Source organism: Lactuca sativa, chromosome 6 (genome assembly GCF_002870075.4).
Source record: "Lactuca sativa cultivar Salinas chromosome 6, Lsat_Salinas_v11, whole genome shotgun sequence".
Lineage (NCBI taxonomy): Eukaryota > Viridiplantae > Streptophyta > Magnoliopsida > Asterales > Asteraceae > Lactuca > Lactuca sativa.
In genome coordinates, this window is record NC_056628.2 from 78,401,130 (window position 1) to 78,417,810 (window position 16,681).

The window sequence follows — 16,681 nt, forward strand, 5'->3', positions numbered from 1 at the left end:
TATTAAATAATCTCAATTGGGTTAAACCAAGTGATAGAGATTGTAATAAGGTTTCCAAAAATATAAAGAGCACTAAAATCCGAGTTATAACGAAGAAGTTATGACCAATCGAAAATCCGCGACAAAACTGGCAAAACACTGTTTAGTGTAAAAACTGAATTTTTGATAAAAGGCTTTCTAGCCTTAACAATCTAAATGAAAGTTATATTTTATGTTAAACCGAGAACTTTCATAAAAAGAACGCCAAAATCTGACTTCGTATGACGAAGTTATGATTTTTCGAAGTTTCAGTATAGCAGTGTACAACTAAAAACTCGAAATAAAGATCGAGTGGTTTTTAACCGACACAACCTAAACAAGAATTGAAGGTCTCATCATTAGTAGTACAACGATAAAAAGATAGACAAAAACGGACGTCGTATGAAAAAGTTATGAATTTATAACGGATTCACGTCCCAGTCTGTTTAAAATAATAATATAAAAAATAAAGTCAAAATTAGCCGACGAAGTCTAAATGAAAGTCGTAGAGTATAATTTTAGCTACGCGTGCATATAAAGAACGTCAAAAACGGAGTTCGTATGCAAAAGTTATGAATTTTACAAGTTTTGGCAAAAAAATAAAGAAAAATAAAAATACCCGGGAAAATTCGCATGAACAGTACCGCCACGTCACCCCTCGTATGCGAGCCTCCACGTGTCAGCTGCTGAGTGGACCGAAGTATCACGTGTCATCTCCTGATCCGGCCACCTCTGTGGTCCAATCCCACTCAGACAGCCTCGCAAGGAGACACACCGGGGATGCTCCTCGCACACGCCTCGCACCACCCTCGGACACCCCTTCGCATGTGGCCTCTTTTCATTGGACCGAGGGCTAGACCAATCCGAGCCTACCACCTCCAAACCGAAGCCGCTTCCCTTCGCAGAGTGTCAGCCTCGCATAGCCTCGCACCAGCTTCGGATCCGAGCCTTCGGGCTATATATAGGGTGCGAGGGTTTCCGAAGAAATGTCACTTTTCACCCCAAATTTTATTCTCTTTCACTTTTTCCACACCCTTAAGCTTATATACAACCCTTAAAGCCCCGGTATCAAGACTCGATCCCGAAGTAAGCCGTGAAGCCCCGAAATTCTCGAGAATTCATCCTCTCTCCTATCAAAACTCTGCCCGATTTGAGCCGGTTTCTCGACAAATAAACTCCTTCTCGTGAAACGAAACCCTGTCCGAATTACCACCTATCAAGTGAGTTCATACCCCCGTATTTTCATAATTTCTACTGTTTTAAGGGGGGGAAATACAAGTATAATACAACAACTTTGTGTTATAAATAAATGATTTCAAATCACGATAAAATGATTTGAAAGCATCGAAAATACTTCAAATTTTGAACTCTTTTATAAACTTATATTTTTCCCAAATATACATATTTGTATATATAATTTAATATAAATAAGATTTAAATGGCTTAGGACTAATAATTCATTCTAGGTCCTTTTCCTTGTCTGGATGTGGACTTATAGTACCAGTTATTTGTCCGAAGGTTGTTCCAATTTTACTTATATATAAAATTGTATATGTATATAAAATTAAAAGTTATTTCATCAGTTAATCACCCTTTGTAACATGTTGAGCAAAGGATTACATGCAAAAATAGTTATTTACAAATTCATAAAGTACATATAAATTATAATAGGTATAATTTATGATACATAGAGCGATAATTCATATGAATACACTGTTTTACATGCAACAAGGGTTTTAATTCAAAACAAATCAAGGGTTTACACTTATCAAATACATGTTCGGGATACTAAGTCAAGAACATATTGTCAATCATTTGTTTCAGAATGATTGGGTTTTCATAACTAATATACATGTAACATTTATATGTTTTTTTTTATGAGACATTCAATTCAGGTTGTTTAGATTCAGTTTAGACAACCAAGGTAAAGCCTTGACATTATAACCAGAATCTCCAGTCCGGGGATCGAAACAAGTTGTGTGTAGATCTATATTGGGATTGACAACCCCGCACTCAGGCTGCTAGCTACAGTCAGGCATACACACCAATGAGTGGCAATTGTTATCAACCGTTTAAGCGCTCAGAAGGCGTTTGTTTCTGGCGTTCATGTCTTAGTATGGTTATAATAACTCATTAAAAAGATATTAACCACACGTTAGTGTATAAGAACTAAAGTACATCTTCAAAGTACCAGTTTACAAAATACAAAGAACAATGGTATACTACAGTTTTCAATAACAACTGGTGAAGCTAGGCACACTCTCAAATACAAGTTTTACAAATACAATGGTTTACAAATAGGACGGTTTTATGAGAATAAAACTACTTTTCACATACTACAGAAAATATGGGATTTTCTAGAACGGTTTTCTTATTCAAAACACAAAGACACCTATGCAAACATAAAGACTTATGTACTCACTCAACTTATTGTTGATACTCTCTTTTCAAATTACTTGTATTCTCAGGGAAATAATAACAGGTACTCCCCGAGCTTTTTGAGAAGATGGAGCCATTATGAGTCTTATCTTCTTCCTTTGTATAACTTTTTTGGTTTCAATATACAATGATTGAACACATGTAAATATTATACTTTTAAATACAATGGTTGTTTGTACTTTGATTACTATGATGCATGTGTTGTGATACTACAAATGAAGTCCTCCACCCCCGGACGTTTCCGCCGTCTGGTTTGGGGGTGTGACAGGCAAGGCCCCAGTCAGTTCTGGACTTCGGTCCGATGCAGAGGGCAAGGCCCTAGTTAGTTTCGAACTTCGGTCCGATGCAGTGGGTGAGGCCCAAGTCAGTTTTGGACTTCGGTTCGATGTAGTGGGCGAGGCCCTAGTCAGTTCCGGACTTCGGTCCGATGCAGTTGGCAGGGCCCAGTATGTGTTTCATACGTTCATGTATGGTATGTGGTAGTGTTTTCAGTTTTGGTTTCAGGTACGCAGTTTTCAAAAGAGGAGCTCGGGAAGATTGCAGTGCACACACCATCTGTTCAGCCTGGGATGTTTATACTCTGATATACATGACAGTTGTTATAGTATTCTGAGCTACATTGTTTATGATTTTTCTATGACGTATGATGTTTATGGTTTTTATTATTAAATTAAAAAGAAATTTTTGGCTTGTATTTTTGGGATGTTTCAGTATTATTTGGTTTTCCTTAAAGGTAAACTTGTATATATTAGGAATGACTTTTGTTTCCATATAATAACTGAATATATGATTCATTGAGAAGAGAATGACGAGAATCAGACATAAATTATCATAACATTATTGAATTAACTGTACGTGACGACCTGTAAATCTCATTCTCTATCGTCGCTTTGTGAAGTTTGAGTTTAGGTTGTTGCTAAATTATCAAATTCATCTGAATGAAATGATAGTTTAAGTTATGATGGTTGTAGATAATTTATTGAAGGCGACATCCTTTACTTTGATTCACTTATATGATTTGGCTAACGAGAATTCATACAAGTGATCTTTTAGTTTGCTTCAAGTTTTTGACAGTATTTTGTGATATGGATATCGAGAATTCTTATTGACCATCAACAATGAGAAATAAATACAGTGGAAAGTTGCATAAAGAAAGTTGCAAAAAAGTGGAAGGAAATATTGTTGGAATAGTGTCTAAGGCTGTAACTATATCCGGTTGTGCATGGTCCTTTTGGGTTGCCTTCACCATAGCAACTTGATAGGATGATTTATTAAGAGAGAATAAATATTATTAATATATTATGAGAATAATATAATGAATAATATATTTGTTATTTGATTAATATAAGTCATAGAATTAATTAGAATTAATTTGGTGACTTAAAGAGATTAATTAAATAAAGGGGTATAAACTGTCAATTGTTTGATAGTTAAGCTTTAGACTGTAAATCCATTTGGATATACTATGGACGGATTCTAAGAGGATTAGGATAGCTAAAATCGTCCATAAGAGTTATCTAGGAATGAATTTGGATAGCCTTAAGAGAAGATTATCTGATAGGGACTTATCTGTAATCCTTAAGGAGTCTACAAGTATAAATAGACCCCATGGCTGATGGAATTCGACACTTGACCTAAAGTAAGGAACCTCTGGTTGAAATTCCTCCCCTCTCCTCTCTCCCAAATCATCCTTCTTGCTTTGGTGTTTGTAAGCCATTAGAGGAGTGACATTTGTGACTCTAGAAGCTCCAAGACCTCAAGATCAACAAGGAACTCAAAGGTATGATTCTAGATCTGTTTCAATGTTCTTATTTAACCTAATTAGTAATTAGAAGTCTTGGATTCAAAGCATGTTTATTAGAAAGCCTAGATCCAAGCATTAGGGTTTTGCATGCGCACATAGGAAAGTTCTTATGGCTAAAACCCATCAGTGGTATCAGAGCCTAGCTTGGTTTTCTGTAAATTGTTGCTTGATTAACTGAAACAAACCTGCAAAATTCGATTTTTGGTTTCTGAGTCATGGACTCGGCGAGTCTCAAAGTGGACTCGGCGAGTAGGCCTGACTCGGCGAGTCCCTTTGTGCACTCGGCGAGTCCAGGCGTCAGGAATGGCCAGATTCGGGATTTCTTTGTGTTTATCTTATCTTAACTTACCATAAACTAATTAGATCAATATTAATTCGTTTTTCTGATAAATATAACTATTATCTTGATCTAGTTAAAGGTAATTATCAACTAATTAAATATTTAATTTCCTTATATGATAATTAATTAATTATTTTGATTATTTTGGTAATTATCTTAAAAAGAAATCTTGAATAAATCAAATATAGATAATTAGGATATTAATTGTTAATTGGAATTATTTGTTATTTGATCCTCCATGTTTTAAATGTTTAAAACCTGCCCTCTTGTTTTGAAATTTACTTTTGTGATTAAAAGTTTTAATTTAGACAACTTAAATTACAAACCCTAGATTTTAATAGTTTTAAAATACAACCCTATACTAATATGATATTACTAGAATAATATATATATATATATATATATATATATATATATATATATATATATATATATATATATGTATAACTAAATGCTAGTCTTACCGTTAGTAGGCCTCATTCACGAAGCCGATCTATAAGGTGGGTATAAGGTTGTGGCCTATAAAATGGCGCTTAATGGGTGTACACTCACACCTACCGCTTGCTTGATTGGTGGAGGGTCGTTAGCCGAACGGGTAGGATAGGGCAACCTCATCCTCTCATTAAAAGTATAATAAGAAATATAAAGTAACTACACATTATTTTTAAAATTTCCAATCCTAGTTACTTTAGGAAAAGTGAATTGATGCAATCCCATGAAATTACACTTTGCACCTTGCTAAGATGTTAGTGGAGCGCGTGTGGTTTACCGGCACACTAATTGGTTCTAAGCGAAGGTGGCAAAGGGTGATTCATTGTTTATCATAGTTCGATGGAGCGTGTGTGGTTTACCGGCACATCGAATAGATGATCGTTACAATGAAGGCACCATGTGAATTTGCATGGTAATTCACACCCGCTTTGTGATCCTCGGCATCCCAGTCACAAACAAGAGGGGCATATCGAGATTTAAACATGCCATTGAATAGTTTCAATGAATCTCATCCGAACCTAGGAATTCTCAAAAACACTTAGGACTAATAGTTTAAGTTTCGTGATGGAGAATTAGTGAATCGTCATTCACTTACCTTCAATTTATTTGCATGTTAGATTACGGCATCCCTTTTCTAGTATGTAAATGTTATTGTTGGATCCTAGCCCTAATTTTCTTATTGGGTGATAATTAGGGATTCTTATTCTAATCTATCTTTGTCCTTTTCTAATTATAGATGTCGAACGCAAACAACGCTGCTGCTAGTTCTTTCACATTGATGAGCCTTTGCCAAAAGGTCACCTTCGATGGAACGAAATTTAGCGAATGGATAAGATACATTCGCACCATTACTCGCTATGAGGATAAGGAGTATGTCCTTGATGAGAAGCTCGAGAAAATCAACACCGAAATCGCTACTCCAGCCGAAATCACCGCCTTTGAAACTCATGAGCGAGATGCAACGAAGGTACATTGCATCATGATCGTCACCATGAACTCCGAATTCCAAAAGTCCTACGAGGACATGTACCCGTACGAGATGCATCAAGACTTATTGGAGAGGTACCACCAAAACGCGAGACAAGAGAGGTACGAGATTTTCACTAACATGATTTCCGCGAAGATGGGTCATGGAGAATCTCTTACCGTGCACTTGCAAAAGATGCAAAGGTATGTCGACCGCCTTCGCAAGTTAAATGTTGACTTCGGTGAGGACTTGGCGATCGACATGGTGCTTCACTCTTTACCTCCGATGTACAACCAATTTAGGATGACCTACCACATGAACAAAGAAGAGGTCACCCTAAGCAAACTCCAAGGCCTCTTGAGGGTTGCTGAGAGCAACTTCAAAGACAAGTCTGTTGCACCTACTCCCAATCCGCCCGCTGCTCTTGTCTTGGCTATTGGACAAGGGAAGGGAAAGAAGAGGAAAGCTTCATCGAAGAACTATCGCAAGGTGAAAGCCCGAGATGGTGCCTCTTCTAGTGGGACCAAAGTTGATCCCGCCAAGCCCTGCTCTAACCCGAAGGAGGCAGAGTGCCACCACTGCCACAAGATAGGACATTGGAAGAGAAGCTGCCCGGATTACCTGCAAGCAATCAAAGAAGGAAAGATCAAGCCATCTTTCGCAGGTATATATACAATCAAATCTAACGATTCTAATCATGCTATTTCTTGGGTCCTTGATACCGGTTGTGGTTATCACATTTGTTCTAATGTGCAGGGACTAAGAAGAAGTAGGGATGTGGAGCAAGGAAGGATCAATCTAATCATGGGAAACAGAGGATCGTCGCCTGTGACCAAGATTGGAGTGTATTCCTTAGTGCTTAGGAATAGTTTAGTTTTAGATTTGAACAATTGTTGCTATTCGCCAGAAATGGCAAGAAACATCATTTCATTTCATGGTTTACATAGACAAGGATTTAGATTTTCTTTTAATAATGAGAATGGTTCTATTTTGGCTTATCTAAATGGTGTCTTTTACTTTGAAGCTATACCATGTAATGGAATATATGAAACCGTTATGATTGTTGATAACTTAGGAAATGATGTTTTGAATATTGATTCTTCCACTAGTATGGATAAAGCATCCTTGTGGCATTGTCGTCTTGGACATGTCAACAAGAAACGCATAGCCCAACTCCAAAAGGATGGAGTGTTGGAGTCATGCGACCTTAGGGAAGATAACACATGCGAGTCTTGTTTACTTGGAAAAATGACTAAGTCGCCCTTCACAAGTACATGTGAAAGGGGCGAGGGTCTATTGGACCTAATACATACCGATGTATGTGGACCGTTTAGATCAAACACGAAGGATGGGAACCACTTCTATGTGACTTTTACCGATGACTATAGTAGATATGGGTATATCTACTTAATAAAGCAAAAGTCAGACACCTTTGAAAGGTTCAAGGAGTTCAAGAATGAAGTGGAGAATCAATTGGGCAGGAAAATCAAGATGCTTCGATCCGATCGAGGAGGAGAGTACCTAAGTCTTGAATTCCACGATTATCTCAAGGAGTGTGGAATAGTTTCACAATTGACACCTCCTAGGACACCGCAGTTGAATGGTGTGGCAGAAAGGCGTAATCGAACCTTATTGGATATGGTTCACTCTATGATGAGTCGTGCTTCACTACCAATCTCTTTTTGGGGGTATGCCTTAGAGACTGCCGCCCATATCCTTAACCGAGTCCCTACTAAGAAGGTTGCCAAAACACCTCACGAGATGTGGACGGGGAAAGCTCCCTCGTTGGCACATATCAAGGTTTGGGGTTGCGAGGCTTTCGTAAGACGAGATACTCACGACAAGCTTGAACCTCGAAGTGAGCGATGTATTTTCATCGGCTACCCGCAGACATCCTTTGGATATCTCTTCTATAGACCGAAGGACAATGTTGTCTTCGTTGCGAGGAGAGGAGTTTTCCGAGAGCGAGAACTCATAAGCCAAGGAGACAGTGGGAGGCAAATCGAACTTGAGGAGATTCAAGATTCGATAGATGAAGGAACCTCTACCGCTGGCATTCAACTCGAGGAGGAAACTCCGGTTGAACCAATTGACGAATCCTTACCTCTTAGACGTTCCGATAGAATTAGATTTCATCCCCAGTTTTATGGCTTTCATATTACTACCGAAGGGGACACGTATATTAGTGATGGTACACTAGTAAATCTTGATGAACCTAATAGCTATAAGGAAGCCATGGCAGGCCCGGAGTCTATAAAGTGGAAAGAGGCTATGGATAGCGAGATCCAATCCATGTATGATAACCAAGTTTGGAATTTGGTGGATTACGTGCCCGGACGTAAGACCGTTGGGTGCAAATGGATCTTCAAGAAGAAGACCGACGTGGATGGGAACGTACACACATATAAAGCGCGATTGGTCGCGAAGGGCTTTACTCAAACTCCCGGAGTTGACTATGATGAGACCTTCTCACCAGTTGCGAAGATTAAATCTATAAGAGTGATGCTAGCAATTGCCGCATTTCATGATTATGAGATTTGGCAAATGGATGTCAAGACCGCTTTCCTTAATGGAAAGTTGGCTGAGGATGTTTACATGGCTCAACCAGAGGGGTTTGTGGATCCAAAGCATCCGGATAGAGTGTGTAAGCGTGAGAAGTCCATTTATGGACTTAAGCAAGCGTCTCGCAGATGGAATCTTTGCTTCGATGAGAAAGTCAAAGAGTTTGGATTTGTACGAAGCGAAGACGAATCTTGTGTATATGTCAAAGCCAGTGGGAGTATAGTAAGCTTCCTCGTTCTATATGTCGATGACATTTTACTCATAGGAAACGACATCCCGACTCTGCAGGAAGTTAAGTCCTGGCTCGGGAAGTGCTTCGCTATGAAGGACCTCGGAGAGGCTTCTTACATTTTGGGAATAAGGATAGTAAGAGAAAGAAGTAAGAGACTAATTGGACTTAGTCAGAATACTTACTTAGAGAAGGTACTAAAACGTTTTAGTATGGAAAACTCAAAGAAGGGAGAACTACCGATACAAAGCAATGCCAAATTGAGTAAGACTCAAAATCCGAGTACCGAAGCTGAGATAGCAGAAATGAGCCGAGTACCATACGCTTCCGCAGTTGGCTCAATCATGTACGCTATGACTTGTACTCGCCCTGATGTAGCCTTCGCTTTGAGCATGGTTAGCAGATATCAAGGGAATCCTGGCAAAGCACATTGGATTGCGGTGAAAAACATCCTTAAGTACCTTCGGAGGACGAAGGAATGGTTCTTAGTCCTCGGAGGGAGTGATGACTTGAAGGTGCGAGGGTATAGTGACACCAGTTTTCAGACCGACAGGGACAACTACCGTTCGCAGTCAGGCTGGGTCTTTACCCTAAATGGAGGAGCAGTGACATGGAAAAGTTCCAAGCAGGAAACCGTAGCTGATTCAACGTGCGAATCAGAGTACATTGCAGCGAGCAAAGCGTCGAAGGAGGCAATATGGCTAAAGAACTTCATCGGTGATCTTGGAGTCGTACCTGCCATAAAGGAGCCCATGGAAATTTTCTGTGATAACGAAGGAGCGGTTGCCTTGACCAAGGAACCGAGGGATCATGGTAGATCAAGACATATCGACAGAAAATATCACTTCATCAGACATCGTGTAGAAGAAGGACAACTCGTAGTGAAGAGGATATCATCAGAAGATAACCCAGCAGATCCGCTTACGAAGGGACTGAGTAGGGGTAAGCACTTGCAGCATGCTAGGAGTATTGGGCTGAAGGATGATATTAGCGTAGATTAGATAGTATTAGAAACGTGTAATAGATAAATGTAATTGACATTTGATGATTAAATAAATGAGTTTTATTTATGAGTAATGTTACTATCTTATGTTAATTGTTTAGCTATTGTTTCACTTTACATGTTTTGACTTCCAGAATAATTGAAATTATTAGGAATAATAGAATTGTTCAAATTGTCCACAATCGTTCATATGTTGGAAGTAGATATGAAAGAAGATTGTCATGAATTGGTGTGTAGAATGTCTAAATGGTGTTAGACATAGCAGAGGATTGCTGCAACGTTCATGAGTGCTTATGAACTAGTTTTGAGCATTGGAATAAACCCGCGCTTGCTGGAATCACCTTATGGAATACGATATAAAAGGTGATCGCAAGACGATAATATCATATAGTCTTAAAACCTAGATATATGGTTTATTATTTGTTAATTGATTGTACATTGATAATACGAAAACGCATCAGTAACTTGATGTTATAAAACGTATTGTTGTGTATAGTTGGTTAATGAATAAGTAAATGCATATAAGTCGAAGTTTATCTGTGACTTTTATCTAAGAAGGTAAAGGCGATATCTCGGCCGCTCGATGATTTGATTTTGACTTATGTGCCGGGCCCGGTCAGAACTGAATTGATGTGTTCGATTAAGTTCTATGTCAAATAAATCGGAGATCGAGAAACCTAAATGCTTGACTAACCATTCCATAGGATTGTCAGAATGATATCTAACAGAGGACTGTACGTTGCCTTATCTAAAGGACAAGATTGATTAGATCAGAGTTGACAGCGTCTTTGAGAGCTACGATTGCAAACCGAATTGTACTTGTATAGTTACTAGACTTATCCAAGTGGGAGACTGTTGGAATAGTGTCTAAGGCTGTAACTATATCCGGTTGTGCATGGTCCTTTTGGGTTGCCTTCACCATAGCAACTTGATAGGATGATTTATTAAGAGAGAATAAATATTATTAATATATTATGAGAATAATATAATGAATAATATATTTGTTATTTGATTAATATAAGTCATAGAATTAATTAGAATTAATTTGGTGACTTAAAGAGATTAATTAAATAAAGGGGTATAAACTGTCAATTGTTTGATAGTTAAGCTTTAGACTGTAAATCCATTTGGATATACTATGGACGGATTCTAAGAGGATTAGGATAGCTAAAATCGTCCATAAGAGTTATCTAGGAATGGATTTGGATAGCCTTAAGAGAAGATTATCTGATAGGGACTTATCTGTAATCCTTAAGGAGTCTACAAGTATAAATAGACCCCATGGCTGATGGAATTCGACACTTGACCTAAAGAAAGGAACCTCTGGTCGAAATTCCTCCCCTCTCCTCTCTCCCAAATCATCCTTCTTGCTTTGGTGTTTGTAAGCCATTAGAGGAGTGACATTTGTGACTCTAGAAGCTCCAAGACCTCAAGATCAACAAGGAACTCAAAGGTATGATTCTAGATATGTTTCAATGTTCTTATTTAACCTAATTAGTAATTAGAAGTCTTGGATTCAAAGCATGTTTATTAGAAAGCCTAGATCCAAGCATTAGGGTTTTGCATGCGCACATAGGAAAGTTCTTATGGCTAAAACCCATCAAATATTCCCTTTGGAATTGAAGATCTATCATATTACATAAAGAAAGTTGCAAAATAATTTGATCTGGACGTTGAATTTGTAAAGCAATCTGCAGTACTTTCCTATTTCTTTAGTCCAATCAGGGATCTTCAAAGTATTGAAAGATTTTTTTGGTACTTTACCAACATTTATGTTAATGAAAACACCATCTTAACTTTTCTTTTCAAATAATCAAGGTGGTATTTGCTTGCATTTTTTATCACTTCAGGTCAAAATCAAAAAAATGTTACCGATTTGGATGTCTGTCACAATGATGTGGAGATTTTATGTTTTTGACTTGGAACTCTACTGATTTACTTGGTTGATCTACATTATTTTTTTTATTTTTTATTGGAATTCTAGCAAAAAATATTGGAAATGAGATGTATGATAACCTTGTTTTGTTGTTTCTCTTGAGACAATGTTTGTATCAGTGAAGGAAAGTATGGTCATGCTTGTGTTATTCCTCTCCAAAATGTTTCAATAGTGGATGGTTTAATACATATATAAGTTGCTCCTTTTGGTAAGTAAAGTCTATCTATGTTAGACAAAAATATGCAAACCATGTTTCATTCTAGCTAGGACAATTTTTTTGTCAGTTATAGAAAACTGTACAATGGTGAAATTGTTGCATAATTAAGTTCTATTCCAAATTTATGTAGGCTTTTGGTAGTCCAAATAAAAAAATAAGATCTTTTGACTTCGGTTATTTAGGCTAATGTAATGGATTAATGCATGGTGTTTGACCTTTTCATAATCAGTGAGCTTTTGAATGTGGTCCGTATCTATTATTTGAAAAATCAAGGAGATATTATGAGAACAATGGCCTCTTCTGTACATGAACCTATGGCATTTGGATGGAAAAGGTTCGATACTGTGACCTTTTGAAGTGGAAAAAACAGAAGCTTCAACTTTAACGCTCGATGGATAATGTCCAACGTATACCTTATTAGTGTTTTAATAAGAAAAAAAAATGAAAGTATAATGCTATACATGGGTAGATATTTTAAAATACAATATACCTTATGGTGCTGTAATGCATGAATATATGGAACTACATTGTTATTACTTGCGTCGAGGTTGACTACATTTTATTATTTGTGCATTTAATTATATATCATCTCATGACTTCACTCTAGAATTCCTTTCATTATCTACCCTATGAAGCTATTGTTTACCACTTGATTTGATTTTATATTTTTTAAAAGAAAAGATAAAGAAATTTGACTAAAACATTTCAAGAAATCAACCAAACGATCTTCAACCTTGACCTAAAACTAACTCTAACCTATAAACTTCTCTCTATAGGGGTATTAATTAGATAATTTATTTTTCACTATATAATGATTTAAGCCATTAAACTAATTTTTATAGGTTGCATTTTTTGTAGTGAAGAAATAAAAAAAAAATCTTTGTTTATTATGTAGCTTATTTGTCTTCTATTAGTGGTATTTTCTAAGAAAGTGAAATTTTCTAAGAAGGAAGTTTTGGATTAATGTCTAAGTCCATAACTATAACTGGTGAGACTAGACCCGACTCGGCATGGTCCATTTGGGTTGCATGGCATCATGCATTTGGATAGACTAGAATGAGAGAAAATAACACTTAAGGTTTGTTAGTATATTATAAGTTCTAATATATTAATAAGATTATTTAATTACTATTGATCAAGAATTAATCTAGGATTAATTAAGTGATCAAAAGAAGACTAATTAAATATATGGGTTGATTGTGTAAATCATCCATACTTATATAGTGGGCTAATGCTCCATGGATTGTCAAGTTGGGCTAAAACCCATAAGATGCTCCATGGTGTATTTGTACCCATGGATCATGGAAATGAAAGGCCATGACCATTAGGGTTCACATGGTGTAACCCTAACTATATAATGATCTTATTCTTGGAGAAAATCGGCGACTATGTGTGAGAATGAAGGGCTAGCCGATTTTCATGAAGTGTGAATTCCTCTCAAGTCATTCCATGTGTATTTGGTGTTGTGTGAACCATTTGAGGTGTCACACTTGGGGCACTAGGCACTCAAGCTTCATGAAGACATTCTACATCAAAGAGGTATGTAATTCTAACTTAATATATTCATATGAATTAATGATATTATGCTAGTTAGGATGAATACGTTGGAAAGTTCATATTTGCATGTATAATAAAGAAAAACATAGATCCAAGGTATTTAGGGTTGCATGTACACTTACGAGTGTTAGAATGCTCAAAACCCAACAGCGGTATCAGAGCCTAGGCTTGTTTTCTTGTTATACTTGCAAAATTGGCTAAAAAATCGAAGTTTGGAGCTATTTGCACAACATACTCGCCAAGTCCATGAAGGGACTCGACGAGTCCAAGGCAAAAAGCATCCAACTCGCCGAGTTGGTTCATGCACTCGACGAGTTGGACCCCCTGACAGCATATATTTGACTTTTTTGGCTAGAAATGGACTAGGAACATTACCATAAGCTGTTTTTGGACTTATAAACTTGTTTTTGATGTGGTAATGTTCATGCTAATCCAATTTCCAATATAATTGTCAATAGATTTATGTTTTGTATTAGTTTAGTGATTAGGCTAATTACATGAAAAAGTTTGATTTGAATTATCTTGTTCTTATGAGTTGCTTAGATTAATAGAAAAGTTAATTGATTATGTGTTTTCAATCCATTTTAATCTAAGATTTGATTCTAAAATGTGTTTTTGTAACTTGTCCTCAAGTTATATGAAAAGTCACATTTAAGTTTCATAAAACTCATAAAAGTTGGCAATGGTTACAAAAAAAATGAAGAGTCTTGTCCTCAAGTTATGGAGGTTCAAGAGTCACTTCATTAAGTAATAAAATGTGTAACCTTAATTAGTTCCATAAGTTACAAAATAAAAGAAAAGTTACATTCTTTTATTATTTTATAGTCTTCCATAACTTGTCCTCAAGTTATGGAACTTGAAGAGTCTTTTAATTAAAACTACTTTAAACTCATAAGTTAAGGAATTAATTAGTTTTGAATAGTTTCAAAACTTGCCCTCAAGTTTTGGAATTTGAAAAGTTTTCACTTATGAATACTTTAATTCCAAGTTAGCCCTTAGAATTTTGAAAGTTAAAATTCAACCCTTATACTTTATAATATTATAAGTTAATAATATTTATATTTATGTATAAGAGTAAAGTCAGTCTTACCGTTAGTAGGCCTCATTCACGAAGTCGGTCTATAAGGGGGTATAAGGTTATTGCCTATAAAATGGCAGTTTAATGGGTGTCCACTCTCACCCACCGCTTCCTTGACTGGTGGATGGTCGTTAGCCGAACGGGTAGGACAAGGACTATCATTCTCCCTTCATTAAAAGTATTAATGATAAATACTAAGTAACTAAACCTTTTATAAATACCCAATCTTAGTTACTTAGGAAAAAGTGAATAAGGTGCTAATCCATGAAATTACACTTTGCACTTTGCTTAAGTCGTTAGTGGAACGTGTGTGGTTAACCGGCACACTAACCTGGACTTAACAAGGTAGGCAAAGGGTAACTTAATATTTATCATAGTATTGGTGGAGCGTGTGTGGTTTACCGGCACATCGATTAAGGGGTAAATATTAAGGTTACCTAGTATATTTGCATGATTACTTCACACCTTGTTTTGTGATCCTCGGCATCCCAGTCACAAAACCTGAAGGGCACACTCGAGATTGAAACATGCCATTGAAAAGTTCAATGAATCTCAAAAGATCTAGGCGTTTCAAATCCAATTACAACCTAATAATAATTTCGTTTATCTTGGTGAAAATTTGTGAACCGTCATTCGCCGACCTTCAAATATTTTATAGCTTGGATTACAGTATCCCTCTTTCAACTTATAAAAGTATTGTGTTGGGTCCTAGCCTTAATATTTCATATTGGGTGTTATATTAAGGACTTTATATCAACTATCTTGAATATCTCCCAAAAGATGATCTTCCCAAATCTCTTGAAATAAGCTTTCCTAAATAAAAGGAAAAAATGATGATTTTATTTATTTTAAAATAGCCTTACAATGGCATTTGAGGAAAAAAAAATTGTTGCTTATATGATTCCATTAATAGCAAGAGTGGAAATATGAAATTGATTCTTTCATTTGTGGTAATGTCTAAATTTACCAAATAAGGAAAGATCATCATCATCCAAGTTTCAATTGGACCGGAACTTGGAATCATGCAATTTGTATAGCATGATGAATGAGAATTTTTCATCTTTGGAAAATTAAGACTAGTTCCTTGTTCACATGTATATGTGAGTCAAGTGAAGGACTAAGGGATCGAGTACACATTCTTGTGTACTGGCCAAAGTCCACCACAAAAGATCGATAAGATTATTTGTCATAATTTACTAAAGCTCAGTAAATATGGTTATACTTACGAGCTTAAGTTTAATTCTGAGACATTGGAAAAGGTTCCAATGTATGACAGAGCGAATAAGAAGAATCAAATTAGGCAGAAGGATAAAAGTTTCTCAAATCTGAAAAGATGCGAGAGTACTTTAGTATCATGGTATATGATCATCTTAATGATTAAGAGACCTTATCATAATTCATCCTCTAAGTGAATTCTGATAGCTAAGAAGAGGAGCTATGAATTGTTGAAGTGGTTAAATCAAGAAGATGTTTCATACTTTGTTCCAAAAACAATTCTTAGAGTTATACTCTAAGAATGTAAATTGAGTGACATGTCTTAGAGAAGGTTTAAAACACTTGTCAAATGTAAGAGTAAAATTTTTCTACTCTTGTACATTTGAAATTGGTAAGTTGTGATGTTTTGGATAAAACAAAGACCAAATGAGGCCAATTGTGTGAAGTGTTTGTCTTGATTAGAATCCACACTATCTCTTGAATATCTGACAAGAAAGTCTTATATGTCAAGAGGACAGTGGGAGTCTTAAAGGTCTTGAAAGTCTCAAGAGCTAATCAAGAATAAAACCTGAAGTTCTTCACTAGCACATAACTTGAGGTTCATAACCTTTCGTGTTGACATATTCTGTACCCATTCCAATTAAAGTTGGCTTTGCATATGAGTTCTTAGAGTTCTCAATTGGTTTTACAACAACTTGGAAGCAATGGCAGGCCCTTGAGCTGCCAGGTGGCAAGATATTAAGATTAAGTTCAGTCCAGATGAGTTTAGATTTGTCATTATCCTTGTCTTGTGATTATGGTTTTGACAATTCACATGGATAAGA